Source organism: Thunnus albacares, chromosome 8 (assembly GCF_914725855.1).
Source record: "Thunnus albacares chromosome 8, fThuAlb1.1, whole genome shotgun sequence".
In the NCBI taxonomy this organism is placed as follows: domain Eukaryota; kingdom Metazoa; phylum Chordata; class Actinopteri; order Scombriformes; family Scombridae; genus Thunnus; species Thunnus albacares.
In genome coordinates this window covers 10,195,044-10,202,411 of record NC_058113.1, presented here as the reverse complement: position 1 = coordinate 10,202,411, position 7,368 = coordinate 10,195,044, and the positions used below count along the sequence as shown (strand labels likewise).

Below are 7,368 nucleotides of genomic sequence, written 5' to 3'. Positions count from 1 at the left end.
CTAAAGGGGATTTGTGTTGGATGTCAAATCAAGATAAATAAGCTATGAAATGTTGTAGGGTACATGATTGTTTTAAAAGTATTTTAATGTAGGTTTAATAAGAATCTACTTAATTAAAGTGAAGCATCTTCACAGTAAGTAAAACAAATCAGGGCAACTTTAGATAGAGAGCTAGAGAGCATGCATGCAGAAGAATGATAGGAGGGTGTGTGTGGATTTTTAAGGAGCACATGATTTAGTATTGCACCGCCACAAAGTTGGGGAACTCACAACAGACAGACTCGGTCAAAATCTAAGCAGCAGAGGCTCATATATCCTAACTGTAGTCTTTCTAGTTGACAATGTGGGTGTATGCGATGTGCTATCATGTGTAGCTTTGTATTTTATATTATGTGTCCTGTGTGTTTTTTTGCTTTGTACTGTTTGTTATTGTGCTTTTATATGTTTTAATTGTAAGGGACTGCAGATGAAAATTAGCTTTAAAGCTAACTCTGGTGCAGTGCATCAAATTTTAACATTTATGTTTAAAACTGTACATTGTCCCAATAAATACAATACAATAGTACGCCACATATTTTGTTGCCTCTTCCATTCATAGATATAGGTATAGAATTTGTAAATATTAGCTTAGCTTTTGCATATGTGACAAATAAAAACCTGTTGAGTTTCCTATAATGTGACTCATTAAGAGTCTTTTATTAAAACTCCCCCTCCCACCCTGGTAAGTACCTACGGCTGTCTGATGACATCATTGGGGTTATTTTCTCTATTTTCACAGGTTGAGATGAGTAAACTGACCTTTTTGTGTAAATTCAGCGTAGAGCCCCTTTAAGTCAAAAATAACATTTGACAACCAAAATTACTGTAATCACACTCCACATGCAATTTCTTCTTTGTTCAACAGGGGGCGGCCTTGTCTTTAATATAGCATGAGTTGGTACCAGTATTCACTCTCAGTTGAATCTAACATTTTAATGAATGTGTGCCACCTGAAAACAAGTCTCAGTATGAATAGATAATAAAGCACAAAACTATGAAGGTAGCAAGTCCTGACACATCTTTCTCTGTAACTGTAAATTATTTATCAGGTTTATTATGAAGCAGAAGTTCAGAAATAAATAGAGACCATGTCATGTGTGCATTATTGGGGCTATGCTGATGTGGATTTGGCTTGTTACATAACTAGACCAAATCTTAGAAAACTTGTGAACTACTGCCATAAAATGAATAAATTATTTTGAATTATTTAATATCTTTGTCATGGAATCTAAAAAACTAATAATAGACAATAATATTGCACTTTTCAACTATACGCTTTTTAAACATTAGAAGACATTTTTAATTCACCCCACATATTGCAAACTGCAGCGGGAGATCCTTGTAACACATGGATAACATAACATACATACACACATAACACATGTTACAGCAGCAACCTTGATCTCTACAGTAAGAGACAAATTCTGCTCTGGATTTCCTTTCTGTGAGCTCTGCATCATAATTTAGTTTGAAAGACTTTCTCCCTTGAAAAATACAGACTCTACACACACATCACACTACAATATGCAATGGGGAGTTACCAGGAAATAAGAAAAGAAAAATAAATCACTGTCCGCAAAATTAAACCCTAGTGATTTAGTTATTTTGTGAAAACAGTTTTACCACTTTCCTAATTTGGCACACGGTATAAAAGTCTATTTTTTTGATCTAATATGATGCTTACATTTGGAGAAACGAAACCATGCTGTAGTGCAACCTTGATTGCCATTCACTGAGTCAACGTTTCTTGGATATTTTTCATTATTTCTTTCTTCGACACATGTCTTGGAAACAGAAAGCACCTGTGTAGCAGAACAAAGTATTTATTGATATTTAAGCTTCCTTGTATAAACTGTCAGCTGATATGAGCCACTAGCCTAATGACAAATCTTTCACATTCACCTCCTACTACTACTTAACAGGAAATTTAGGTCTGAGCAGAGGTGTGTGGGTGTGTGTATATATGCATGTGCAGATGTGAACATATGAGAATTCAGGCCTTTCCTTTATACACAACACTGGAAAAACAAACCATTTGTCATTATAATTCAAACTTTTAAAATAATTTCCACATGTTCCAGGCAGAGCATTATGCCTAATTTTCACGTTTACATTACTCCGTACATATATGATTATATCTCATATAGTTTTTCTTCAAATTCTCAACCCCCTGGAAGTGATTTAAGGCATCCCTAATGCTGTAAGCTTGAACAGTTCAACACACTGAGCCCATGGTACCATTAAAACAACCTCCTGACCCCCTCAGGCAGCGCGCCGGCCCTCTCTGATAATATTTTCATAGGCTGTGAATTATAAGTGTTTAAAGGGGCACTAATCGCAGAGTTACACTCATGCCAAGAGCTGCTTAGCATCAGTAAGCCACAAAGTCTAGGGTTAGAGGGCCAGGACTTAACCAAAGTTAAAACATTCATTATAACAATTATTTTTTATAGCATATCTGCCTTTTAGGAGAGTATACAGTGGAAAATACAAAGGAAGACTTGGGGATGAAATATTGCAAGGCCATCTGTAGTCGTATTCAAACCCTTGACACCACTTATACATAGCGTGTGCCTGGGGCTGCTGAATACCCAGAATTTTCCAAACTTTCTGGCAAAGCCCAAAAATGGTGGAAGGCAATGGTAGCCAAAAAGTGAGAGAGACTCCTTGAAGGTAGCAGGGTCCTGGACTGAATCCCTGGGCCGGCTGGATAAATACATCCCAGTGAATTATTCTCCTGTCTGCACAGCTAACATCGAGCTTCTCCTCAGGACAGTGTTTTACCTCCAGTGGAGCTGCACAGTGGCCAACAAGAGAAGTTTGTGGTTGAAATGTGCAGTTCCTTAAAAAAAACAACATTCAAAACTTGAGAAATTTGAAATAAATTTACAGTAAGTCAACAGATTTCAGAACAATGATTCAGTATGTTTAATGTGCATAAAACTGACTTGTCAAATGCATTTGCATTTTTCTTAATGAGTGAATGATGAATGAAAGCAAATGCTGGCAATAATTAACTAAAGCAATCAAGCTGTTAATCATAAATCACAAAAATATTTGCATACTGTATGATTCTTGTGTCTCGTGTTTCTTAGATGCGTAAATGTGCCATCATGGTTACACAGCGAGCTCAGTGTTTGACTGATCAACTAACCTGTGCTTCCACCTACCTTCCAATACCTGCCTATCTATCAACTCTATAGATCTCCTCCTCTTCCTTTCCAGCCTCTCCCTTTCCGCTGTGTTTTCTTTGGCCAAGCATTGAGGGACTGGAAGTGTCACCTCATCACAGCAGAGTTTTGTTGCCCTTGGAGGCTGCAGAAGGATGTCTGTTAATCCGATCTGAAATCTCAACCTGGATTTGGCAGTTTCCTACAAACACTGTTGGCTCTCAAATGACTATGAAGTCTATCTTAAAGCGTTGTCTATCTGTGAGATAGACTGCCTGTAATAACTCTACAATCAGCCTCAGTGGTGTGTGGGATAGTGCCAGTTTCGAACCTTCTTGACTGACTTTGGCTGAGTTTTTACTGTGGAAGCAAACAAGGCATTGTGCAATAAAATTGTTCTCAAATTCCCCTGTATTTGATATTCTGGCATTTGGATCAAAACACTTGGGAAATTTCAGCAAAAAAAAAAAGATCCATGAAAAACACCACCTTCCAAATATTGACAGCATGACAACAGCAATCACTTTGAGCCATCAAATTTCATTACAAAATAATGCTGAAATGATTGGTATTATCATTTTTTTCAATTGTTATGTAAGAACATTGTATTAAGAGCTGAGAGTGATTATATAAATTGATTTATATGAAATGACCAGGTAGCTGAAATAAAGTTGTGTTACAGAATTACTAAATACCAACTGTACTTCATGTGTGTTGTAATTTTCCTGTTGCTTCTTGTTTCAACAGTTTACATACTGTTTGGGTCAAATTTGACCCATTTTGACATTTGAAAGCAGCAAAGACACCCTGAATCACATTCTTTAAGCCTGAAATTTTATGACTCTTCCTAAAGTGGTCCAGAATATTAAAAATCTTGGTCAAATTTGTTCATTCAATACAGTCCCCAGGGGAGGTCAAATCAAGGTCAAGAGTGGTTATGTGGAATCTTGAAACAGTGAAACTACTGGCATGTCTGTGTATTTCTGTCATTGGGACAGTGGGGACAGAGTTCAAGAGGGACCTGGACACTGTCAAGAGAACTGCCTGTGTTCCCTTGTTAGTGTGTCCCTTGCTACACTTGCCAGGGTTCAATTCAATTCACTTCAACTTTATGTATATAGTGCCAAATCACAACAAAAGTTATCTCAGGGCACTTTTCACATAGAGCAGGTCTAGGCTGTACAGAGACCCCTGAGCAAGCACTTGGCGACAGCCACAAGGAAAAACTCCCCTTTAACGAGAAGAAACCCTGAGCAGAACTGAGCTCTAGGTGGGCGGCCATCTGCCTTGACTGGTTGGGTTGAGAAAGAAAGAAGGAGGGGGAGAGAGAGACACAGAGAAGCACAATAACAACAATAATAATAATACAAATATGACCAATAATGATAATAGCAGGCGTGGGCATCAAGCAGGACCACAGCAGCAGGGGGTCCGCAGCCACGACCCATGGAAGCTCGCAATCCATAACTAGGGGGTCCATGACCATGATCCACAAGGAACCTGTGAGACAAGAAAGCACTAAAACTCTGGGGAAGAAGCCAAGTTAGTAACATGCATTAATGGTACATGAATGCATACAGATGTAGAGGGGGAGGAGGAGAGAGGAGCTCAGTGCATTATGGGAAGTCCCCCAGCAGTCTAGGCCTATAGCAGTATAACTAGGGGCTGGTCCAAGGCAAACCTGGCTGGCCCAGATGGGCATGTGCACCTGCAAACAAGCCTATACAAATTAACAAATCAAACCCATCAATTACCAGGCAACCTAAGTGGTTGCCCAACATAGTCCTCTCTATAGTGAGTAGCAGCTTTCACAGGACTATAAAAAGTACCTGAGCTGCTACTTCACTGATGTGGTGAAGGGGAAGGAGTGATGTGGTGGATCTGTTAGTCCAAGATGAAAGGAGACAGTGAGTTGAAGCTGAAGAGAAAGTATTAGAAGAGGAGGACAACACAGACAAAATGGAGGAAAGGTCCTTGTGACCTCTCTCACACAAAGGCGATGCCACCTTCCCCACACGCCAACCATAGCAGCTGCAGCAGCACAGTAGTCTGAATGTTGCGCTGATCAGTCTGCAGTCCCACAGTCGGTTGCCACAAGGGGACAAAAGAGAAGGAGATGCAAATTCTGCACAAAAAAAGGACTGCAAAAGTAACGTTTTTTACAGTTTTGTTTGTTTGAAATTTGCAAACCAGTTTGTTGTTTTGTTTTATGACTAGTACACTCAATGCGGAGTTGACTGACAGAAAAGGAGGGCATGTGGTTTGCGGGCAGTGCTGAATGATGGTTTTAATGGTTATAATGAAACCTACCATTCAAAAAATGTTGTTGCATCCTTCACTTTCAATAACATTCATAGAAATAATTATGGTTGTTTTGTTCTCCTGTTTTAGATAACATGAGATCATAATATAGTGTTATTGTGAATGTTTTTTCTCTATAAATGAATAGTGTCATACCCAAAGAAAACACTCTCTCTGCTCTATGAAACATTAATGGTGGATAAATAACCCATTTATTAATGACAAAATATCTATGGATGCAATATATATTTGTGGTTCAACACTGATTTAGGAACTTATAAATAGGGATATTTGAGCTGGGTCAAAAATGACCCGCTCCATACTGTGAGGGGTCAGGATATGAACAGTATGTAAGGGGTAATACCTCTTTTTCAATTTCTTTCTGTCTCTCCATCCATATGTATTTCACTTCCTGTCAATAAGGTCAGCAGGAGTTTACCTCTTTGTAAACGACAAGGTTAGCCTGTGACATAAGACAGTCTGTGTGTTTGCATCGGAAAGATGTGTTGTGTATGTGTGTACGTGCACAAGAGTCAACTAGTTTTCCAGTTGGGAAGGAGGTGAGGTGCATACATAGTTTATGTTTTTCTTCTCTTTGTGTGTATGCGAGTATGTTTAATCTCTTGATGTGGTTGAAATATCAGCACAAGAGCAAAAGTTCAGTCAGTGGTTTGGTTGAATGTCAGTGTTAAGGTTTAAAAAATGAAGTAAGTCAGTGGAATGTCCTCACAAATGCATGTGTGTACGAGTGTGTGCGCGTGTGTGTAAGACGTGGTATGGCAAGGGTAAGACGACATTCTTGAGAGTACAACGTGTCTCTTCTCCTTTGCTCACCTTCTGTCAAAAGCATCAGGTGGGTCTCTGGAGGGATGAGCAAACTTTCTTGGAGGAACAGAGAGCGAGGTAGAGAGAGGGGCAGAGAGGGAATGAGACGGAGAGAGAAAGATGAGCAAACTCTTACCAGAATAGATAATGACTCTGTTTCTGTGTAGCAGCTAATTCTAGACTTAAAGTAACAAGTCGTTTACAAATGTGAATGGAACCAATTCAGCAGAAATGTTTTTGTCATTATAGTACTGACCAAAACTAACACATTACTAACAAGACATAAATGATATATGTGAGCCTCGAAGTTATATGGTAAAAAAATTACAGAGTGGGCCTTTATGGTAGTGAAAAACTCATTTGTCTATTAGGATAGGCTCCTTCAGGCGTTCATACACCTAGAACTTATGTATGTTAAGGCAAAGTTAAAGTTGTTATCCTTATGTTTTCCCCTTTACCCTTAAAATATTGCATGCAATAACATGTTGCATATGGAACAGCAACCCTGTCAGAGTTGGGAATAAAATAAAATTTATTCCTGTAGTTTTTCCATAAAAGAAACCAGCACAGGAAGGAACGCTTTAAAGCGAGGCCTTTGTACAAAACCGCTTCTTCTTCTAGAAGAATTGATTTTCTTTTCTTGATTTTTTTATAGCTTATAGTAAAAGATAAATAGATTCTTAGTATAAAATATTGTAAAAACATTACATGTTACACACCAAATTTAGAGGCTACTTCTCTGGAAGCAAGAGCTGCATATGATGATAATGATAACTATTAAAAATCACTTCTTTAAAGTTTTTTTTTGTTTGTTTTTTTTTACTGTCGTGTGCTGACTTTAACAGCAGCAGAACTGTTGAGAAAAAGATGCTCTGCTCAAATGAGTGTTGACAGCATTACAAATGTGAGAGTGTACTGTTTTTGGATTTGGAAAAATCTTCAAATGATCTGCCCTCCCTGGTTTGAATCAATGAATTGCACATTGAATGACACATTTAATGTTGACTGTGGAGGACAAAATGAAGCTATTTTA

At 38.4% G+C, this 7,368-nt stretch overlaps 1 long non-coding RNA gene across 1 annotated transcript; it reads right to left on the bottom strand.

Annotated features, from left to right (window-relative positions):
• Nucleotides 1–1,300: 1,300 nt before the first annotated feature.
• On the bottom strand, nucleotides 1,301–4,067 carry LOC122987745. The gene is made up of 2 exons (XR_006404581.1): nucleotides 3,210–4,067; nucleotides 1,301–2,834 (listed from the first exon to the last, which is right to left on the bottom strand). It is a non-coding gene; the product is annotated as an uncharacterized LOC122987745 (long non-coding RNA).
• Nucleotides 4,068–7,368: the final 3,301 nt, after the last annotated feature.